The sequence below is a fragment of the Gorilla gorilla genome, chromosome 22, assembly GCF_029281585.2.
Source record: "Gorilla gorilla gorilla isolate KB3781 chromosome 22, NHGRI_mGorGor1-v2.1_pri, whole genome shotgun sequence".
Classification (NCBI taxonomy): domain Eukaryota; kingdom Metazoa; phylum Chordata; class Mammalia; order Primates; family Hominidae; genus Gorilla; species Gorilla gorilla.
The window spans coordinates 27,267,785-27,292,806 of record NC_073246.2 but is presented as its reverse complement, the minus strand read 5'-3'; the positions used below and the strand labels follow the sequence as shown (position 1 = coordinate 27,292,806).

The 25,022-nt window shown below is 37.3% G+C and overlaps 1 pseudogene; it reads right to left on the bottom strand.

Annotated features, from left to right (window-relative positions):
• Positions 1 to 5,403: 5,403 nt before the first annotated feature.
• Positions 5,404 to 6,079, bottom strand: LOC101128254 (large ribosomal subunit protein uL13-like; annotated as a pseudogene).
• Between the last annotated feature and the right edge of the window lie 18,943 nt (positions 6,080 to 25,022).

Sequence of the window (25,022 nt, the reverse complement as noted above, 5' to 3'; positions counted from 1 at the left end):
GTAGCTGGGACCACAAGCATGCACTACCACGACAGGCTAATTTTTTTGTATTTTTAGTAGAGACAGGGTCTCACCATGTTGGCCAGGCTGGTCTTGAACTCCTGGCCTCAAGTGATCCACCCGCCTCAGCCTCCCAAAGTGCTGGGATTACAGGCATGAGCCACCATGCCCAGCCAGTTCTCACTTTTAAGACAGATAACTTCATGGTGCAGTATATGTCACATAAGAAGGTGTGAATAAATATTTGGAAAATTTGATCCATAAAATATGGATAGTAGTAACCATTTCAAAAAGTGACCATAAGAACTAGGAGATGATCACTTCCGTTAAGTTCCTGCCACATAGTAGGCACTCAATAAGTTCTTGATTGAATCTTTCTCCCACTCCTAGCAATGGCAGCAGCCCAGTGGCCTGTCCTTTCCCCCCAACTCCACCAACAGCTTTGTGAGCCAACCCTGCATGGTCTTTTCTCTGCTTTACATCATTGTCATAAATCTCAACTGACACATCAGTGTCTCTGCCACCCCAAGGGGGGCCCCCAGAACAAATATTTGTTCATTAGAGGGGTCCTGCCTTGGCTGGAAGTGTTGAGGTCCTTTGTAGCACTGCCAAAACAAAACACAAACCAAACAGAATTGCCTTCATAATACTGAGACACAGGTGAAAGATTGAGCGGGAGCCTCTATGCACCTTTCAAAAGCTCACCTAGACTACCTGTTGCCAAAGTTCTAAAAATGGTTGTGCATATGCTGTCTCTGCTATTCCTTCTACCCTTAACCATGCCTCTTGGGACAACTGAGTGTTGGGGCCTAGTCGACTCATGGTCTGAACCTTTCTTATTCAAGGAAAAGGGGCATGTGGCGAAGCAGGCTTGTGGTTACAGAAACCCTTGTCCCTTTATAGACAGCAACCAGATATCATCAGCATAACAAAGGAGAGTAGTATATTTTGATATACACAGTATTTTTATAACAATGATGGATATGATATATTGCTGTCAATTTTTACAATTGGCCAGAGATAGAGGTGCTTTTTTCTTAAATCAGAAGGTACATATCTAGAACATCTCTCTCCGGAAAACTAGAAGGCGTATGATAAAGAGTAGAGACAGCAGAGTCAGAAGGTGGACAGAGCCACAAGCAGAGCACTTAGGGAGAGCTGGCGTTTGGCTGGCTGGATAGAGTCTACTCTAGTTCTTGCTTATTAGTCAGTCACTGTTTAAGCATCATAAATGTGTGCAATGTTTGCAAATATGTGTATAATATTTTGCTAATTTGGTTAAGAGAGAATTTTCCTACGTGTTTTAAAACACAACTAACTTTCAGAGGATAAGAGTACAGTAAAATATGCATGACACATGAGTTGCATGGAATAGATTTGTGTTCAAGATTTGGAAATTGACTGAGATTTTTGTAGTATTTCATAGCTGTGTAGTCTAGACAGATAGGGCTTATCGGTGGACATGAAAACAAAATTTGAGGACTCACAGTTCAGTCTAGACTCGGGGTCCAGGGTTAACTATGGAATGGAAGATAGCCTTTGAGAGGGGATGTAGATAACAGAACCCCATGAGAGGGTAGTACAGTGTATAAAACCAAGGTATGAGTTTTTTCCAAAAGAAGAGGTCTCTTACCAAGACCGCTGTGGTCCTCATGAGTCTGTTCTTGAGGTAGAAATTCTGGAAAGAAAAAGCCTGCTGTGACTCTGGGCTGGCATTCTTATTTTCAGAGTGCACAAGACCTCTGTTGATGATACCTGCTGAAGAAGCAGTGAGTTGTACAGTATCACAAAAGAAACTTGGATCTTCCCTGGGGTTGGCAGGAAGCACAGACTCACCAGCTTCCATTTTACTGAATTACACATTTGTTTTTGATGTGTAGGAGTTTAGTGGCAGGGATTCCATCCATCCTGCACAATTTCAGTGAGTGCTTTCATGAGAAAGAAAAGAATAGTAGAAATAACTATAATACTTCTTATACTGCATATTCTGTCAGATTAGTCATGGTGTTCTCATAAAAAAATATAGACCAAGAGCAGACTTTGTCTGTATAGTTTATGAAACACTTTCTTTTGGTTCATGAATAATCACAGATGGTCCCTAAAAAAAGTATAAGATGAAATGTAAGAAGAAATTTGTTAAATGATAATTTTCATTTCTTGATGAACATAAACTATACCTGAATTTTGTTTTCCACAAAAAGTTTATTACATGTTTTAAATTACTAAAATATATTACAGATAAATCTGAAGTGCCCTTAAGCTGCCATCCTTAATTTATTTTTTCTCCTTTTTTAAAGAAAGCTTTTATCATAAATTTAATGTTTTATTTTCTATTTTTTATTATTTAACGCAAAATAGTATTCATGAGCAGTATAAAATATGATGTTGGTATGATTTAAAATTTTATACAAATTGTAGCATATCTTCACATATTCTGAAATATGCCTCCTCCACATTTTATACTTTTGTATTATATCCATCTTGATATGAAATTTTTATTTTTTACTTGTCCTAAAGAAATCTATTATATTCTATGTCACATTTTATTTATCTATTTCCTCACTGGTCAGACATTTTCAAAAAGTATGCCACTTAATTGCATTTATTGAGTTAGTATTTATTTACAAAAGATTTTCTGTATAAATTCTTTGTATAATATGGTGATTTTAGTAAATAACTATATATCGTATACTTGAAAATTACTAAGAGTAGATTTTACATATTCTCATCACAAAAAATAAGTATGTGATGTAATGGATATGTTAATTAGCTTGATTTAGCTATCCCACAACATATACCTGTAGAAAAACATCATGTTGTACGTAATACATACATATAATTTTTATTTGTTGATAAAGAAAAATGAATTTTCTGAACTAGCACTAGATATAGGGTATCTGAATAAAATGGATTGATTAATTTGATTAAAGAACGTCTACCTATAGAAATTATGACCCGTTTTTAGTTTTTAAAAACAGAAAGACATGTAACCTGAAATGTTTACCAAAAATGTTTCTATTTTATTATGTTTCAAATGATTCTTAAAGATATTGTCAAATTTTATGTGTACACCTTGTATTTGAGTAGGATGGTTTTGGGGTTTGGCAGATACTAATTCTGCTACGGACAAGTATTAGTTATGGACTAATGCTTTCGTTTTCCCATGGTTCTAACTTATTAGAGCAATAGATACCAGAATGACATGGTGAAGAAGCATACCGGTACCTTTAAAAAAAAATCCCTCGGCCGGGTGCAGTGGCTCACGGCTGTAATCCCAGCACTTTGGGAGGCAGAGGTGGGCGGATCACGAGGTCAGGAGATAGAGACCATCCTGGCTAATACGGTGAAACCCCATCTCTACTAAAAGTACAAAAAACTAGCCCGGCGTGGTGGTGGGCGCCTGTAGTCCCAGCTACTCGGGAGGCTGAGGCAGGAGAACCCAAGAGTCATTGGGTCCGAACAGCTATGGCTTATAAAAATGAATCCACAGAACATATCCTGTAGGTAGTCAAAAACTGTGTTAGCAAATTACAGGATGTAACTAGTTATATAATTATTTTAAGCTGAGATATAACAGGTGTACTATTTTGTAGAGTGGACTAGATAGTTTATTCAATGATCTATTTTATCACTTTGTCTTTTCTTTAAATCATAGATACACATAAAAATATGTGTAAACTTGATGAACATTTAAACTGAATCAGAATGTCTAGTATCTTAACGCAAGATACAATATATAGTAATATATCCTCAAATCTGTAATTTTATAAAATTTGTTGCAATTATGAGTAGAGAGCCATTTTGAGTAATTATTTTAGTGTTGTAGAAATATTCTCATTAGGAACTTATATAGACAAAATGTTAATATTCTTTCAGAACATAATGTATTTGCAAAGTGTGGAAGCACTTTCCATTATCCTTATACACAGGAGACCTAGGCAATAGCATTATGTAGATAATTTTACCTCAGCAGAAATAATATAACCATAGACATTGATGATAAGAAAAGCTCAAGAGGTACTTTAGGCCATTAGCCTGAAAAATTTCTGCATATCTTAAACTTTTGTGTCTGATCTAATTTTTCTGACTTTAATGGTTTCACTTTTAACAATTTCCAAAGAAAAGTTTTTGAATTTTTAATTGAGATATTTCTTATTTTACCTAAGGTAATAATCAGAAACTATATGATAGAAATTAGAAGCAACAGAATCTGTTAGGTGGCTGGCTTCAAGCTATTTGCTTTCTCTTCTAAACATTAGGTTTAGTCTCATATTATCAAGGATGTAACACCAACCAGCTGACCAGGTGGTCCTTTATGCGTGCAGCATACTTCCCTCGTCAATTTTAAAGAGATGGAGACACCTGTTTATGTGCCCAACACTCTAAGAGCCACGTCTGATTTCAATTAAAAGTAGATCTGGTTTCTATACCAATGTTTAACCGATGTTTCCATGGAAAGTCCCTAATGCTTGTTTCCTTTTTAAAAAATATCTTTTAATTTTGAAATAATTATAGATTCACAGGGAGTTGCAGATAGTATGGACGGGTCCTACGCCCCCTTCCTGCAGTTTCCTCAATGACTACACCTTATGTAACAATAGCACATGTCAAAACCGGGAATTTGACACTGGTACAATGTTGCCATTTTATCACCTATGAGTGAGATGTCCTTTTATCAGCATTGTGGATTTGTGTAAAAACCATCATAAGCAAGATAGAGGACTATCCCATCATCACAGTCTCCTTTATGCTACCTCTTTATAGTGTTCATCCTCCTACTCCCCACAATCTCTAACCCCTGAGAACCACTAATTTGTTTTCCATATCTATAACTTTTGTCATTTCTAGAGTGTGTTATAAATGGAATCAATCACTCACCATACATCGTGGTTTAATGGAAAGTCCCTAGTTCCCGCTTCTCCCATTTTTATTATTTTATTTTTTTCTTTAAAAGCAATTTATTTCTGATTACAAAATACAGGTGAGCACGGGCGATGCCTGTAACCCCTTGGTTGTGCATCTTCCCAGTCTATTTCTGCTTCTAGAAATACCCTGTGTACAACAGCAAGCTCATGCTGTCCCCAAGTGCTTGCACATTCTAACAGCTGCAGAGTATATGACTAGGTAGAAAGTCCAACAGACGCCCTGCTCACAAGATAGGGCCCTCCAATCAGTCTTCTGGCTCCCTTTCACTAATAGTAACTGGTTGCTCTTCCTATTGGTCATAGATAAATGACACCTGCACAGTTCTCCGAGTGCTTTCAAGCAGCTTCGGGAGGCAGTGACTAAGACCCTTTCCTTGCTCCCAGCTTCCTATGTCCGAGGCTGCCTGTGGCGCCCGGACTGCTGCTGCCCCTGGGTCCCGTACATTCCAGGGCGACGATGGAGGAAGCGCAGGCCACGCATGAGGAATTAACAGTCTTTATTGGGCTCAGACCAGGAGTCCGTGGGTCTTGAGGACCTCTGTGTATTTGTCAATTTTCTTCTCCACGTTCTTCTTGGCCTGTTTCCGTAGCCTCATGAGCTGTTTCTTCTTCCGGTAGTGGATCTTGGCTTTCTCTTTCCTCTTCTCCTCCAGGGTGGCTGTCACTGCCTGGTACTTCCAGCCAACCTCGTGAGCCAGGCGCCCCAGATAGGCAAACTTTCTTGTAGGCTTCAGACGCACAACCTTGAGGGCAGCAGGAATCACCATCCGCTTTTTCTTGTCGTAGGGCGGTGGGATGCCGTCAAACACCTTCAGGCGGTCCAGAGAAGCCTGGCCTCGCTTGGTCTTGTGGGGGCAGCATACCTCGCACGGTCCGCCAGAAGATGCGGCTGGGGGGCCCGGAAGTGGTGGGGGGCCCCGGAAGTGGTAGGGGACTCAGAAAGGGTTGGTGTTCATCCGCTTGCGGAGGAAAGCCAGGTACTTCAACTTGTTTCTGTAGAAATTGCCAGAAATGTTGATGCCTTTGCAGCGTACGACCACCTTCCGGCCCAGCAGTACCTGTTTAGCCACGATGGCCGCCAGGCGGCCCAGGAGATGGCCTCGACCATCGAGCACCAGGACCTGCACCTCCGCCATCTTCGGCAGCCGCTTGGGAAAAAGCGCTTCTCCCATTTTTAAAGCTATGTCCCACGTCTTCTCCATTTCACCCCAGGTACAGCTATTTTTAGCTCTGGCATTTTATAATATTAGCCAAAGAATCAAGTTCAAAAAAGTAAAATGACCTAGTCACTTTGCTAATTGATAGAAAAATTTGTTTTTTTGTAGACAAAAAAACCCATTAACCTATTATAAATACATATATTATTGCTGTTTTTAATTTCTGTGGAGAGCTGGGCTATGTCTTCTTTCCAAGAACATGCTTTACTCATGACTGTATCTTCATACCTAACAGTGTTTGACATCTATCAGGTATTTAATAAATTTAGGGGGGAGGAAAAATGAATAAAGACCTTTTTACTTCTATTCAGGGTAAAGTTGATGGCTTATGAGATTCTGCATCTGTGCAAGAGGACATCTTGTGTTAACTGGCCATTGAGAGGAAAAGCAGATGATGGAAATGTTAGTAATGACTATCACCTGTTTACTTTGTGGTCCCTTCCTCCTCATTCTGCAGGTGCAGCAGCAGCCCAGCTGGAGACACAAACTTTCCCATTTGTAGCTGAGAAGTCCCTATTTGGTGGATCATGGGCTCCTTCCACTGGTTTTGGTGAGAACTCACTTTTTTTTTTCAGAAAAATGTGTTTTATTCACATTATTATAAAAATTCACTTCCATCAGCCTTGAATTAGCACACAAAAGCCTCTTAACATAATCTTAGTGACCTAGGTACTAGGTTGGCTTCAGGGAAGAAAGGAACCTGACTGCTCTATAAATAAAACACAAAACAGCAGACTCAGTTTGGATGAAATGAGAAAGAGGACCGTGGATTCCATCTCTAGATCAAGTCTTCAAAAGTCATTCCCCCATAAGCAAACAATTGGCCAACACAAGCTAAGAGAATATACTTGTTGCCTGGTTTTCATTTCATCTTCATAACAATGTTTTATGAACTGTTCAAGTTGTCTCTGACCTAGCTCCCTTCTGCTGCAGCTGGAGGCAGCAGAGAGCAGAATTATTTGGAAGCCTTCATGGGCTGCAGCAGTGATGAAGGGCATTCTCATACTACGGTGACCTAAGCTATCACAGTCCCTGGCACAATGATCATGGGTACAACTAGTCCAATCTTAGCTATAGGTATCTTTTTCCAGGCAATCTGTGGACAACACCCTCTTCCAGTTCGGTCACCTCCCCTTCTGAGGCTCTCAAGGTTCCTCTAATGTCCTCTGACTATCCAACACAGGTGTCCACCTCCATTCAACCCTCTTGCTATACCTATCCATTTTTCTTTCTTTTTATGATGATGATTATTTTTTTATTACACTTTAAGTTCTGGGATACATGTGCAGAATGTGCAGGTTTGTTACATAGGAATACATGTGCCATGGTGGTTTGCTGCACCCATCAACCTGTCATCTGGGTTTTAAGCCCTACATGCATTAGGTATTTGTCCTAATGCTCTCCCTCTCCTTGACTCCCCCACCCCCTGACAGGCCCCGGTGTGTGATGCTCCCCTCCCTGTGTCCATGTGTTCTCATTGGAGAACTCAGACACTCTTCTGGGGCATCTATGAGGGGTGCTGTCCACCTCTATGGGGCATGAAGTTTCTCCTTTAGCCGATGACCTCAGGAGGTCTTGGTGCTCAACTTTTCTCACTGGTCATTTAGGTTAGTTCATCTTGGTTGCCAAATATGAGCTATTGCCTTAGCTTAATAAGCTCTATGGGAGTATTTTTAAGGTTATATAATAAAAGTATACTCTATATGGTAGAAATAAGAGACTCTTAGACAAGGTGTTTTGTTTTCTGCTCTCTGATAATCTTTCACTAGATCTTCTGGATATCTTCCCAGGTCCAAATCACAGTCAATTTCTGGGAAGGCAGCCAGCAAAAGCTGACCAAAGGCCATCAAAACAGAGAAATATTTATTAAGAAATGACTAATTGTAAAATTAGTTTTCTCGAGTCCCTCCCCTCAGCACTAATGACTATCCCCGCCCATTGTATCGACATATTTGTTGGCCTCAAAATATGGGAGGATGGGGATATGTGGTAGGAACGAGGTTAGATTGTGGGATTTTTACTCACTTTTTAGGTTATGGAGCATCACTAAAAGCTTTGCATTGGTGAAGTGCTACCTGAGTAGTGCTTTAGGGAAGGTTAATTCATTGAGGAGCAACATGGAGGAGAGGAAGAGTACAGGTGGGCGGGCAAGTGGGTCACCTGGGCTCAAGCTAGCCAGTGAATGGAAATGTGTATGGGTCACAACACAAGTGAAATCCATTTGTCAAATGCCTTTAAAAATCTTACTGTGTTCACACATTAAATATTCATAATGACTGTGTGAGTTAGGGTAGGTTTTAAAGTTGAGAAAACAAAGGATGAGAGAGCAGGTGACTTGGTCTTGGCTACACTAGTAAGAAAGTAGAGCAGGGCTAAGTAGAGTACAGGTGGTCGCTAATCATTGTTGATTTATTTTATTTCTGTTATTAAAGCCTGACCGGTGAGCTGACCAGTGGAGGGTCACCATGTTGGCCAAGGAAGAGTGAAACAAGGTGCCTTGGGTAGGGGCTGAATCATATAGAATTAGGATAGTCCTGGAAGGTGGAAAAGAGGCCTTTTGTTCAGGGATATCTTTTGACCCAAAAGGTGTAAAGACCATTTCAGGTATTCAGGTAAAATAGATAGTATTTCTGAAGTTATCATTAGGAACTTTATTTTATAGTGAGCCAGGTAAAAATGCGTGATCCTTAATACTGTACAAATTGGCAAATGGCTCTATGGGTGCATGAGTAAGGTATGTTTTGAAAGCATAGCTGGCATCTACACAGACTTGTCAATTAAAAATCTACCCAGAGTAGGCCAAACATAAAAAACCTCATTTCAATTTATGCCCTATTTCTGTTAATAACAGTAGCTACTAAGACCCTCTTATAAAAGGCTACAATGTTAATTTAGCAAAATGATTCCAATTGACCCATATGAGACATTTTTCCATCTGTTATGTGAATGCCGGCAACGTAATAGATGTCTTAGTTTAATGAGCGTATTATACTAATTGAAATAAAGACCTAGGGGTGTAGAGGAGCAGAGTAACATTTGCTAGTTACCACCAAAGTATTAAATTCCTGATACAGATGATCACTTTTACTATTATAGAATTAAAGGCAAGATATTAATTTGAAAGAAAAAATAACACTTTCTGAGAGATGGATGACAACTAAATGGAATTGATTTAAAAATAATTTTATAATTATTAAAAAATAAAAAACTTAAAAAATCAAATGCCACTGGAACAAAAATAAAAACAAAAAGTTAAATAAATTTAAGTAAGTATATTAATTTTAGAATAATATAGACCTGGAAGCCTGAAACTCAATAAATATCATAAACAATGTTAAAATAAAAATCTATATCTTAAAGTTATCCATTTGGTAGAAATGAGAAACTTTGGATATCATCTGGCTCTATCCTGTCTTGACAAATATGCATTTAAAAAGTATTTCTGAGTACCTACTGTGTGCCAGGAACTCTGCTAATAACTGAGAATGCAGTAATATGAAAGCAGTAATTTCACCTGCCTTCATGGACCTTATAGTTTAACAAACCTTAATAAAATTATCCTATAATCATAAATAGAAAGTAATAAAATATAAATATAAAATTTCAAGTATTAAAAGCCAAGCAGATAATGAAAGGAACTGAATTGCAAAAAGACTAATTTTATAATTGGTCATTTTCATAATAAATATTTCTCTGATTTAGGTCAGAGAAGTACTCCCAGAAGGAACAATATTTAGATAGAGATCAGAAGGCTGAGAAGGATCAACTAATTAACATAGGAGGAGAATATTGAGAACATTCCGGGTAAAGAGCACCAGATCTGTGGCAAGAAGGAGCTTGGCAGGCTTACGGACCTGAAAGAAAGCCACTCTCCTGGAACCTAAGGAATGAGGAAGTACAATTTGCACGTGAATTTGCATGATGGGAGGGACCAGAAAACATGGAACCTCATAGAAGACACTGTCTGGAAGGTATTTGGTGGTATTTTGCTACCCCAAAATACCATTCCAGGAAACATTTTGCTACCCCAAAATACCATTCTAGAAAACATGGAACCTCATAGAAGACACTGTCTGGAAGGTATTTGATGGTATTTTGCTACCCCAAAATACCATCAAATTTATCAGAATGGAAACATTAGTGAGCTTGGAGCTATTTGGTTGAGTGGTGGGAATGGAAGTCATATTGGCGTGGGTGGGGAGTGAGAGGTAGGTGAGAAAATGAAATCAGTGGGTGAAGGCAAATTTTTTAAGAGATTTGCATTTGAAGAGTGAAAAAGAGACAGGAAAGTAGTTGGGGAATGAGAGCTTGAGTTTAACTTTCTTTTTAGGATGAGAGAAATGTGAGCCTGTTTAGAAGTCAATAGGAGAGGTTAAATATACAAAAGGAGGAAGATATAGATAATAGCACAAATTAATGGGAAGATGAGAAAAGACAGGATCCAAGGCACAGGTGGATGGAATGGTTTTTTGATAGTCTCCTATGTTTAACATAGGCACGAGAAGAGAAAGCAAAGGAGATCAACTGGAGCTAGACTTTTGCTAAACGGGTGCAAAGACAAAGGGAGAAAAGGTTTCACGGCTCAGAAAATAAAGTACTAAATTTATGGCTCGTGGAATCCATAGAGTGATGAATTGGGAGGTCTGATGGGCTAAGAGAGGTTAGAGGTGTTGATAGACTAGACTTTTACCTTATCAGCTGGTATCTTTGTTTTCTTGTAGCTTCAGCTGGCCTCAAACAAATGGACCATTTTCACTGGCTTTTAAACATACACACATCTCTTCCATATTAAAGAGTTCTCATAAGTATACTAGAAGTTAGTCTAGAAATGATATAATTTTGTGATAAAAAATCAGGAGCCTTGATTTAGGGATTTTGGAGGCAGCAGTTATGGGTTGGTAGATTATGGCCATAGTTGCAGGTGACGTAAGTGGAAGACAGAGAACATCTTTAGGAGAAGGAAAATGTCTTTAGAGACAAAGATATTAAGGGGTTTGGGTAAAAATAAAACTCCTTGATGGGCCAATGCCACTAAGGATAAGGACCTAAACTCTGTGTGAATGGAATGCCTGACAGCATAAAATCAGTGGTGAGCATCAACCAGGAGAGAGACAGTGGGCATAGCTGCATAGCAGGAGCTGCAAAGGGACATGTTTTATTTATTTACTTTTAAAGAAAATCTTTTCAGTTTCAGAGTTTACCTAATTAGAAGATATGGGTGTGTGAAATAAATGCCATAAGAAGGAAAAGAAAGACAGGGGTGAAAAGGCATCAAGAAGCATATAGAGGAATCTACACCTAACAAATTCTATGCAGAAAGAGACATTATCTCTTCCCTTCCCACTTCATTGAACAGCCCAGCATCTCTTGTAGCCAAAGGATGAAACCAGTTTTCACAAAGATTTGTCTTGTTGCTTGAAAACAGAGAGTAGATTAAGAATGCTTGATCATAGCTGTACACCATGGAACCCTTTGGAAATATGTAGGCTTCATTAAGTACTCAAGCCCTAGCTGAGGGGCCCAGCCCCTTAGGTGAACTTTGAAGATCCCTTTGCCCTCCTCTTCTGTCTTCTCTTGAACTTTCAAAAGAGTAGTGTCTTTCTTAAATCTCTACCCCCCTGGTCCTTCTCAGTCATCCAGCTGAATTTTGGGGAAGAAGAAACAAGCAGAAGATGTGAACTTTGGCTCTTATTTCATCCTCACACCAAAAGCTTCACAACCTTGTATAACAGATTCATTGTGAACCCTTGACGACTGTATTTGTCCCTTGATACAGATTTGATATTTTGTGCTGGGTAAGGATAAGGTGATGGTAGAGATCTCAATGAGCGTGGAGAAACTTGAACTCCCCCAGGGAGGCAGAGGGTCTCCAGGAAAAACTTTGGCATTTGCCAGCCAATCACGTGTATGGTTTTTATTTTGAGAAACTAAGATTTTCAAAAGCCATTACTATTTATTCCTTAAAATAAGATGCAAAATTATTTGGCTTAGAGTTCCTTTGGATGAATTATGAAGTGGATGAATGATATTTAGTGAATTCTAGCTTTAGCCGCAGAGCTCTGGGGACACACATAGCCCCCTTCTTCTCCCCTCTCGGTGGTATAATCTCCTGCACATATTATAAGTGGACACATTGAGATTGATAAGCCACATTTAATGTGCAAGTTCCACCTCTCTCCTTCAGATAACATTTGTAGTTTATTTTGGTTTTATGATGATAATTTAATGTTTATCTGTTGCAGCTAGAATTCAAGGGTGATTGCCATTTTATAATGTAAGTAGGCTGTTTCATGTACTATTGTTTTATGTTTATCCTATTTCAAACAATTTTATTTTTGTTCTTTTTTCATAGAAATCCTTTTTTTTCATCTATGGGATAAAAATCTCTTGATAGCATCCTAATAGCCCAAATTAGCATCTTTTGCATTGGAATTTTAGCCTAAAACTCTGATTATAAACAAAAGAAAACAAACACTCTGCCAATTATTGAGCATTTCTATGTTTCAGAGGTTCTGTGAAATATTGCCATACATTAAAGTTTTTACTCTTTACAACAGCTATGTGAAGTAGGTGTTATTCATAATTTATGTCTCGTAAAAGTAACTCTGAGTGGCTACATTGCTCAAAACATCTTGGCTGATAAATGTCAGAAACAGGATAACACCCCAAGACATAGCGAAGACTCAGTTTCATTTTTTAACCATACCTCTAAACTTCTGGGGGAAGTGGGGTACCATTTTAACTCTTTAATTGCTAGATTTTCATTCAAATGTTATTTGTTCACTGAATTTACCTAACTTCACTACATTCACAGCCTATTTAAGTTTTTTTTTAAACAATTTCAACTTTTATTTTAGGGGGTATATGTACAGGTTTGTTACATGGGTATATTACATGATGCTGAGGTTTGGGGGATGGGTCCCATCACCCAGATAGTGAGTGTCATACCCAATAGTCAGTTTTTCAACCTGCCCTCCACCCTTTCCTCTCTACTAGTCTGCAGTGTCTATTGTTCTTATCTTTATGTCCATGTGTACTCAGTGTTTAGCTCATACTTATATGTGAGAACATGTATTTGGTTTTCTGTTTCTGCATTAATTCACTTAGGATTATGGCCTGCAGCTGCATCCATGTGTCTCCAAAGGACATGAATTCATTCTTTTTAATGGCTGCATAGTATTTTATGGTGTGTACGTACCACATTTTCTTTATCAAATCCATCAGTGATGGGTGCCTAGGTTGATCCCATGTCTTCATTTTGAGTAGAGCAGCAATGAACATGCAAATGTATGTGTCTTTTTGGTAGAACAATTTATTTTACTTTGGATGTATACCCAGTCATGGGATTGCTGGGTCAAATGGTAGCTGTGTTTTAAGTTCTTTGAGAAATCTCCAAACTGCTTTCCACAGTGGCTGAACTAATTTACATTCCCACCAATAGGTATAAGCATTCTCTTTTCTCTGCAGCCTCACCAGCATCTGTTGTTTTTGACCTTTTAGTAATAGCCATTCTGACTGGTGTGAGATGGTGTCTCAGTGCGAATCTCAAAGAATTGCATTTCTTTGACTGGTGATATTGAGCATTTTTTATACATTTGGTGGCCATGTGTATGTCTTTTTTTGAGAAGTGTCTGTTGATGTTCTTTGCCCATTTTTTAATGGGATTATTTGCTTGTTTGCTTGTTGATTTAAGTTCCTTATATATCCTGGATATCAGAACTTCGTTGAATGCACAGTTTGCAAACATTTTCTCCCATTTTGTAGGTTGTCTGTTTATTGATAATTTCTTTTGCTGTGCAGAAGCTCTTTAGTTTCGTTAGGTCCCTCTTGTTAATTTTTGCTTTTGTTGCTATTGTTTTTGTGGACTTAGCGAAACATTTTTGTGCCAAGGATGATGTTGAAAAGAGTATTTTCTAGGTTTTCTTCCAGGATTTTTATAATTTGAGGTTTTACATTTAAATCTTTAATCCATCTTGAGTTAATTTTTGTATATGGTGTAAGAGAGAGGTCCAGTTTCAATCTTCTGCATATGGATAGCTAGTTATCCCAGCACTGTTTATTGAATAAGGAGTCATTTCCCCATTGCTTGTTTTTGTTGACTTTGTCAAAGATCAGATGGTTGTGGATATGCAGCTTTATTTCTGGATTCTCTGTTCTGTTCTGCTGGTCTGTGTGTATTTTTTGTACCATGCTGTTTTGGTTACTGTAGCCTTAGAGTATAATTTGTAGTCAAGTAATGTGATGCCTTTAACTTTATTGTTTTTGCTAAAGATTGCTTTGGCTATTCAGGTTCTTTTTTGATTCTGTATGAATTTTTGGATACTTTTTCTAATTCTGTGAAAATTGACTTTGGGAGCTTGATAGGAATATTGTTGTATCTGTAAGTTGCTTTGGACAATATGGGCATTTTAAAAAGATTGACTTTTCCAATCAACGAGCATGGGATATTTTTCCATTTATTTGTGTTATCTCTGATTCTTTTCAGCAGTTTTTTTGTAGTTCTTCTTGTAGGGATCTTTCACCACCTTGGTTACCTGTATTCCTAGATGTTTCTTTTTTTGTGTGGCTGTTGTAAATGGGATTGTGTTTTTGATTTGACTCTCAGTTTGAACATTATCAGTGTATAGAAATGCTACTAATTTTTGTACATTGATTTTGTATCCTGAAACCTTACTGAAGTCATCTATCAGTTCTAGGAGCCTTTTGGCAGAGTCTTTGGGGTTTTCTAGGTATAGAATTATATCGTCAGTGAAGAAAGATAGTTTGACTTCTTCTTTTCCTATTTGGATGCCTTTTATTTCTTTCTCTTGCCTGATTGCTCTGTCTAGGACATCTTATTTTTGTTCTTTTGATGTCATGTCTTTTTGATTTGTGTGTGCATGCATGTGTGAAGGATGTGGAGGAGGGGTCAGAATGTATAGTCAATGTGCTCCTACACCCATGCTTTTTGTATTTCTGGTTGAACAGGTCTGCAGTGGTGTGATTACTATAGAAAATTCATCTTGGTGCTTTTTACCCACGGACCTAACATCTCTAGTTTTGCTTTATCAGTCAAAAATAAAGCTTTATTATGGGCTTTTCAGGGAGATATTTCTGAGATTTGGTCTTTCACCTGCAACCTGCTAGTTTTCTGACACTAACATGATGACTTACTCTTTCTGAATCTCATCTTTCTTCTTCATAAAATGGTAAAGATTCTACCTTCATCCTACATTTTTTTGAGAGCATTATGTGAGATATGTATCTGGGACATGTACACAGTGTCCAACACATATTGGTTGCTCAGTGGTTGTTTGTTCTTTTCCCTCTACTGGAATAATACAATTAAAAAGCTTCAACAAATTGCTTGTCACTTTTATGATACACTAGAAAGAGGAAATACCTATAGTTTTTTATAAAAGTTATAATAGGAGGAGGAATTGCTTTGTGTTAATCCAATCATTCTATTCACACTTGTTCTTAAAACTTCATGATTTATTTCAGCAGGAATTTTTTTTAGTATCTTTCATTATGATTTCATACTGTTGGATCTTCAGTGCTGCTAACATTTATTCAGGGAATAAAGCTAAGTATTTCTTTAGTAACATCACAAAGGAAGCATTTTGGGAGGCAGTTTTATTTTTAAAAGTATATATATTTTTTTTTTTTGCAAGAAAAAGGGCATATATGTGTGCATCTGTGTTTATACACTCCATACCATTTAAACAGACCTCAGGGATAATAATGTTTCTTAAATCTCTTTTGAAAATGGCATGCATATTTGGTTATTTTAGGGAGTTTTTTTTTTTTTTTTGGAGGAAGAAGGGGGGCTAGTTTCCTCTCTCCTAATAAAAGTTAAAATAACCTGTTTAGAATTTTATTAAAATATCATATGATATTGTCTTTAAGAAATTTGGGATTTCAGCATCATTATGACATGGTGGGTTGAATGATTAAATTCTAGCTATTTTTAAATAACATAATCTTAAATTATGGATTTTTCGGGGATAAAGAAAAGATCAGATGTTTTCATTGTATTTCAAGACTTCAATAAGCACACATTTTTATTCAGTTTCTTCCCCTTCTCTAAGCTTACATATTCCTTCAAGATAAAATTGCCCTGTTAGTTGTTGTCAGGTTTTATCCACTAGTATTCTTATGTAAACATTAGGTATTCCTTGATAAGGTTGGCTGTTTTTCAGGAAACCCACTGAATTCAGAGTGAGTAGTCATGAACTTTGAGGATGAATATAAAAGCAGGCTTACCATGAATTTCTGTTTTGTTTTTACTCTTCCATGCGACACATGGAAATTAATCACTGTTTTCTCTTTTCCGTCACAATACCTTATCTAAATTTATACTAAAATATTCTAGAGTGCTTCTGAGACAGTTAAGATATTTTTAGCTAGCTCGAGTTCAAAGAAAGCAATGACAAAACCTCTAAATGTAATAGCATGTAGAAGATTGATAGAAATGGTTCACACTAGATATTGTTGACCATATTATTTCATATAATCTTTTCAACACCACTGCCAGGATCAGGATTATTATCACTGCATCGATAAAAATGAGAAAGTCAGTACTATGTGACCAAGAAAGCTGTCACATCACTGTGTTCTCCACTGCTGTTGAGCTCACCTACAACCTTAAGAAACTAAAACAGCACATAAAAAGCTTGCTTCCAGTCAGAACATTGTATAAAACACGTTCAAAGGTCTACAGAGTGGTGCCGAGGAGCTACATTCCAAGAAAATATCAGTTAGGGTAAAATTATTGGTTGTTTTTTTTCCTGTTCTTGGCTCTCATTTTCTCCTCCAGGTTATGTAAATAGATCTTGGACGATGGTTTTGTTCACTGTAGGCTTGCACCATATATTTATCATCTATAATTAAACTTGTAAAGCAATTTTATTATAAGTTCCTGCAACCTAACAGGAGACCAGTGGGTCAACATGGGCAGCACCAGAGAGCTCGTTAGAAAGGCAGAATTTCAAGCCCCACCCTAGACATTTTTGTTTGTTTGTTTGTTTGTTTTTGTTTTAGATGGAGTTGCCCAGGCTGGAGTGCAGTGGCATGGTCTCGGCTCACTGCAACCTCCGCCTCCCGGGTTCAAGTGGTTCTCCTGCTTCAGCCTCCAGAGTAGCTGGGACTATAGGCACCCACCACCACGCCTGGCTGATTTTTGTATTTTTAGTAGAGACAGGGTTTCACCATATTGGCCAGGCTGGTCCCGAACTCCTGATCTTGTGATCGGCCTGCCTCAGCCTCCCAAAGCGCTGGGATTACAGACGTGAGCCACCGCGCCCGGCCAGAAAGTGCATTTTAAGGATATCCCTGGGTACTTGGAATGCACTATTTTCAGCCAGTATCTCAAAGTAAGGATGGACACACCCAGGGTGGTGCAAAGTAGTCCATTTTGGTACACTTCAAATTTTATTTAAGAAAGGAATTGCATTTATGGATATTTACAATACTGACTGACTCTGGCGCCCTCCTGTGGTTCTCTATGGGGTAGCCAGGATACTCGAGATATCCTGAGAGGTCCTCAGCCGTCTGTGATGGCCCCACAGCTGTGGCTTCCACTTGTTCATTTGTTTTCTGTGTAATGTAATAAAGTGCTATTTCTTTGGGCCTCTTTAAGTATAAATATCCAGTTTTACCTTAATAAATCCTCTGCGTATGGACAAACTTTAAAAGATTCTCCCACACATTAGAACAAAGGTCACACTAAATGTGGGTAGAGATGATCAAGGACATTTTTAGGGTTGTTAATTCCAGTCCAAGTAGAAGCTCTTGGTAAGCCAATTATGTCATTAGACAAAACCCAGACCACACAATGATCTAATCAGATCTTATAATAAGTCAATAAAATTAGGAATCATCATGATTATTGAAATATGGATTTACATTCATTGCCATTAGCAGTGAATGAACCATCCCCTAAGTGCATATTTGCATATTTTACATATTATAGCTTTGTGAAGTATCCTCAATTTCGACAGACATTAAAATCAATGTAAAAATAAACTGAACTTAGAACTGCATCTATGAATAACTGGATCTCAAAGTATTAGAGCAACCAAAACCAATCACATAGTTCTCACTAAGGTAGTATTGAATCAATATGAATTATTTTCTCATATGATAAAATTATTAAGTATTTTCAATAATTTTTAGTTGAAGACAAGATTTCTATGCCGTTAATAATTAAAATTAATTTAAAATATAGTTTTTTGTTATCAAAAATTCCAAGGTTTGTTTCACCATATATATATTAATTCAACAATGAAAGCATGTAAATACGAATTATATATGTGTTTCTATATACTCCCCATACACAAATACAAACATATATGCTAAGAAACTTTGCAGATAGAGGTGGAATATATACATATATATATACACATATATACACACGTATATATATATACACACGTATGTATATATACACACACGTATATATATATACACACATATATATATACACACACACATATATATATATATAAAAGAAATTCCTCCTCCTTAAACTCTGAAATAAAATCAAATATATTTTTTCTCCTCAAAGAACCTACAAAATAGTGAATCAAGGCAAGTAACAAAATACTTGTTTTTCAGTAGTAACCCTGGGAAACAGCATAAATGGAGACATTCATTACGAGACAAATTACTCTTGAAAAGATTTCGTTAAATTTAAAAAAATAATTTAAATACTGAGTTAATCATATAATTTTACTTGTTTTTAGAATTTTAAAAATTGAGCTCAAAGAATTAGTATTCTTTTTTTCTGTTTTTATTTATTTATTTTTTATACTTTAAATTCTGGGATACATGTGCAGAATGTGCAGGTTTGTTACATAGGTATACACGTGCCATGGTGGTTTGCTGCACCCATCAACCCGTCGTCTACATTGGGTATTTCTTCTAATGCTATCCCTCCCCTAGACCCCACCTTCAGACAGGCCTCGGTATGTGATGTTCCCCTCCCTGTGTCAATGTGTTCTCATTGTTCAGCTCTTAGGAGTGAGAACATGTGGAGTTTGGTTTTCTGTTCCTGTGTTAGTTTGCTGAGAATGATGGTTTCCAGCTTTATTGATGTCCCTGCAAAGAACATGAACTCATCCTTTTTTATGGCTGCATAGTATTCCATGTTGTATATGTGCCACATTTGCTTTAGCCAATCTACCATTGATGGGCATTTGGGTTGATTTCAAGACTTTGCTATTGTGAATAGTGCTGCAATAAACATACGTGTGCATGTGTCTTTATAGTAGAATGATTTATAATCCTTTGGGTATATACCCAGTAATGTGATTGCTGGGTCAAATGGTATTTCTGGTTCTAGATCCTTGAGGAATCGCCACACTGTCTTCCATAATGGTTAAACTAATTTACATTCCCACCAACAGTGTAAAAGCATTCCTATTTCTCCACATCCTCTCCAGCGTTTGTTGTTTCCTGACTTCTTAATGATCGCCATTCTAACTGGTGTGAGATGGTATCTCATTGTGGTTTTGATTTGCATTTTTCTAATGACCAGTCATGATGAGCTTTTTTTCATATGTTTGTTGGCCACATAAATGCCTTCTTTTGAGAAGTGTCTGTTCATATCATTTGCCCACTTTTGAATGGAGTTGTTTTTTTTTTTGTTGTATATTTGTTTAAGTTCCTTGTAGATTCTGGATATTAGCCCTTTGTCAGGTGGATAGATTGCAAAAATTCTCTCCCATTCTGGAGGTTGCCTGTTCACTCTGATGATAGCTTCTTATGCTTTGCAGAAGTTCTTTAATTGGACCCCATATGTCAATTTTGGCTTTTGTTGCCATTGCTTTTGGTGTTTTAGTCATGAAGTCTTTGCCCATGCCTATGTCTTGAATGGTATTGCCTAGGTTTTCTTCTAGGGTTTTCATGGTTTTGGGTCTTATGTTTAAGTCTTTAATCCATCTCGAGTTAATTTTTGTATAAGGTGTATGGAAGGGGTCCAGTTTCAGTTTTCTGCATATGGCTAGCCAGTTTTCCCAACATCATTTATTAAATAGGGAATCCTTTCCCCATTGCTTCTTTTTGTCAGATTTGTCGAAGATCAGATGGTTGTAGATTTGCAGTGTTATTTCTGAGGCCTCTGTTCTGTTCCATTGGTTTATATATCTGTTTTGGTACCAGTACCATGCTGTTTTGGTTACTGTAGCCTTGTAGTATAGTTTGTAGTCAGGTAGCATGATGCCTCCAGCTTTCGTCTTTTTGCTTAGAATTGTCTTGGCTATATGAGCTCTTTTTTGGCTCCATATGAAATTTAAAGTAGATTTTTCTAATTCTGTGAAGAAAGTCAATGGTAGCTTGATAGGGATAGCACTGAATCTATAAGTTACTTTGGGGTAAAAAATGTTAAGCGCAGCCAGAGAGAAAGGTCTGGTTATCCACAAAGGGAAGCCCATCAGACTAATAGTGGATCTCTCTCCAGAAACCCTACAAGCCAGAAGAGAGTGGGGGCCAATATTCAACGTTCTTAAAGAAAAGAATTTTCAACCCAGTATTTCATATCCAGCCAAACGAAGCTTCAGAAGCAAAGGAAAAATAAAATCCTTTACAGACAAGAAATGCTAAGAGATTTTGTTACCACCAGGCCTGCCTTACAAGAGCATTTGAAAAAAACACTTACTATGGAAAGGAAAAACCGGTACCAGCCACTGCAAAAACATACCAAATTGTAAAGACCATTACACTATGAAGAAACTGCATCAACTAATCGTCAAAATAACCGGCTAGCATCATAATTACAGGATCAAATTGACATGTGACAATATTAACCTTAAATGTAAACGACTAAATACCCCAATCAGAAGACACAGACAGGCAAATCGGATAAAGAGTCAAGACCCACTGGTGTGCTCAATTCAGGAGACCCATCTCACATGCAAAGACACATGTAGGCTCAAAATAAAGGGATGGAGGACCTCTTCAAGGAGAACTACAAGAATTAGTATTCTAAAAATGTCTTATATATATAACCCTACAATATGTCAAAGTATTTTCTCTATTTTATCTCATTTTAAGTCTGATTATCACAGAAATCCTATGAGTAGTTAGGGAGAAATCTGGTCATGGTTTAAAGAAAAATTGGAATATGAGCAAAGCAAATAGAAAGCAAAAAAAAAGCAGGGGTTGCAATCCTAGTCTCTAATAAAACAGACTTTAAACCAACAAAGATCAAAAAAGACAAAGAAGGGCATTACATAATGGTAAAAGGATCAATGCAACAAGAAGAGCTAACTATCCTAAATATATATGCACCCAATACAGGAGCACCCGGATTCATAAAACAAGTTCTTAGAGACCTACAAAGACACTTAGACTCCCACACAATAATAGTGGGAGACTTTAACACCCCACTATCAACATTAGACAGATCAATGAGACAGAAAATTAACAAGGATATTCAGGGCTTGAACTTAGCTCTGGACCAAGTGGACCTAACAGACATCTACAGAACTCTCCACCCGAAATCAACAGAATATACATTCTTCTCAGCAACATGTTACACTTATTCTAAAATTAACCACATAATTGGAAGTAAAACACTCCTCAGCAAATGCAAAAGAACAGCAATCAAAATAAACAGTCTGTCAGACCACAGTGTGATTAAATTAAACTCAGGATTAAGAAACTCACTTAAAACCACACAACTACATGGAAACTGAATAACCTGCTCCTGAATGACTACTGGGTAAATAACAAAATTAAGGCAGAAATAAATAAGTTCTTTGAAACTAATTAAAATAAAGACACAATGTACCAGAATCTCTGGAACACAGCTAAAGCTGGTGTGTAGAGGAAAATTTATAGCACTAAATGCCTGCAGGAGAAAGTGGGAAAGATCTAAAATCGATATCCTAACATCACAATTAAAAGAACTAGAGAAGCAAGAGCAAACTAATTCAAAGCTAGCAGAAAGACAAGAAATAACTAAGATCAGAACAGAACTGAAGAAGATAGAGACACGAAAAACCCTTCAAAAAACCCGTGAATCCAGGAGCTGTTTTTTTGAAAAGATTATCAAAATAGATAAAATGCTAGCCAGATTAATAAAGAAGAAAAGAGAGAAGAATCAAATAGACACAATAAAAAATGATAAAGGGGCCATCACCACTGATCCCACAGAAATACAAACTACCATCAGAGAATACTATAAACACCTCTGTGTAAATTTGAAAATCTGGAAGAAGTGGATAAAGTCCTGGACACATACACCCTCCAAAGACTAAGCCAGGAGGAAGTTGAATCCTTGAATAGACCAATAACAAATTCTGAAATTGAGGCAGCAATTAACAGCCTGTCAACCAAAAAAGGCCCAGGAGAAGACAGATTCACAGCCAAAATCTACCAAAGGTACAGAAAGGAGCTGGTACCATTCCTTATGAAACAATTCCAAACAATAGAAAAAGAGGGACTCCTCCCTAACTCATTTTATGAGGCTAGCATCATCCTGATACCAAAACCTGGCAGAGACACAACAAAAATAGAAAATTTCAGGCCAATATCTTTGATGAACATTGATGCAAAAATCCTTAAGCTGATAAGCAACTTCAGCAAAGTCTCAGGATACAAAATCAATGTGCAAAAATCACAAGCATTTCCATACACCAATAATAGACAAACAGAGAGCCAAATCATGAAGGAACTCCCATTCACAATTGCTACAAAGACAATAAAATAACTCGGAATACAATTTACAAGGAATGTGAAGGACCTCTTCAAGGAGAACTATAAAAATTAGTATTCTAAAAATGTCTTATATATATAGCTCTACAACATATCAAAGTGTTTTCTCTATTTTGTCTCATTTTAGGTCTGATTATCACAGAAATCCTATGAGTAGTTAGGGAGAAATCTGGTCAGTATTTGAAGAAGAAAAATTGAAATATGAGAAGGTTACTTACTAAGTCTCATATGTTTAATAAAAGAACTTACATTCAAGTCTTAAGAAAACCATTTTCTCCTTTCTATTTTCCATTAAGTTTCTGAATTGTTTAAATTACATTGATGTCATATTTGGGTGATGGTCACAAAATTAGTATCCTGAAATTTGTTGCCACTTGTGTTTTCAAAGTAATGTTTTTGTGATAAGACATCAAAATGATCGATTGTAATTATTTTTACACTTGTGTGATTTTATATCATAATTAGTCTAACTTCCTTTTAATGTCTTAAAATATTTCCCCAACAGTTACATTTGTTAGAATGGCTATGTCAACATACATTTTTGGGTCTGTATTTTCCTACTGGACTGCTGACGTCTTCAGCTCTCCAGGATATAATTTCCAAGTTTCAGAAACTTCTCCCTTCATGAATCATAGAATTGTTAGGCTGGGAAAATCTTGGAGAGAATATCTGATTCTAGTTCCTCCCTTTCCTCCGCAGTCTATGGAGCAAAGCAAATTCTTCAAAATGATGAATATTGTACGTACTCTTCTTATTTCTGAAATTTGCTGGGCACCAACAGCCCTTCTCTTCTTTCTGGCCACTCAGCAGGGCTGTATTTTCCAGCCTCCCTTGCAGTTAGTGTGTGATTTGACTGAGTTCTTCACGGAATGAGAGTGGAAGGACTGTGCCTCCAGGCTGAGGCCATTATGTCAGTAGGTGTGGCCTCCATATCTTTTTCCTTCTACCACTTAACTCGCAACATGGCAGAACAGCTGACATGATGCGGGCAATGAAAATTCCCTAGATGATGGCAGGATCCGAGATGGAGGAATTCCAGTGCTCAGGATCCCTGCAGAGGAGAGCTGCCTGCCAGCCGGGAACACCTGCCTAGACTATTACAGAGCAAGAAATATAGACACCACATTGGTTTATTTGTTATAGCCATTGAGCCTATATTAACAGTGTGTTTTAGTACGTTATATTTAATGCAGTATGCTTAAGGCCATGTTTTAATTTGAATTATTTTAAGTAGGTTCTTTCAAATTTCACAATCTACGATTGTGTGTCACTGTTGACCTTGCTTTGTGACTTTTTTTAGTTTCTGGGCTGTGACTTCTGGTTCATACACTGGTGGGCAAACCCATATTTAAATCTTATTTCCCATCACATTTGATAGGAAAGCCTCTCTCTCACAGCTTTTGTCTGCCTGCTTATGGTTTTCTGCTAGGCTTGCTTAATGTACTGATTTGCACAGTAGGATAAACTAGAGAACATATTTTAAATCTGAAAGTTTATATTCTGCTGAACATAGCAAACATTGTGAAAAAACACTAAAATGTGCAAAATCTGTCAATTCTCCACACCCCTGCATTGTAAAGGCTCTCGTTAAAAACTAAAAAATGGCAGAATACAGATTGTGTTCAGGAAAAGTTGTCTTCCTGTGTACTACACGTAATACATTGGATGCTTCTGCCTGAAGAAATTATATGCTGAACATTAGCCATTTTAGAAAATAGTTATACATTTGACCACATTCATAACTATTTTATACTCTGCTTTGCAAGTCCCTGGTGATTATGGAACCTTGAGAGCAATTATAATAGTTCAGAAACTATCCAAGAGTGGTTGACTTTGTGACACCTACTGGACTGCTGACTTCTTCAGCTCTCCAGGATATAATTCATAGCCATTTCCAAGTTTCAGAAACTTCTCCCCTCATGAATCACAGACTTGTTAGGCTGGGAAAATCCTGGAGAGACTATCTGATTTTAATTCCTGCATTTACATAGACCACAGACAATGGAGCAAAGCAAATTCTTTTAAAATCCCTTGATGAATCATTTCCACACTTAAAACTATCCTTACGCAAATTACTTGAGGATGGAGATAACAGATTAACAGAAAAATAATGAGTGACAGTTAGAAAGTTAGCCCTAAATCAAATGTTCCAAACACAAGGAAGTAGTGGATAGAAGTCACT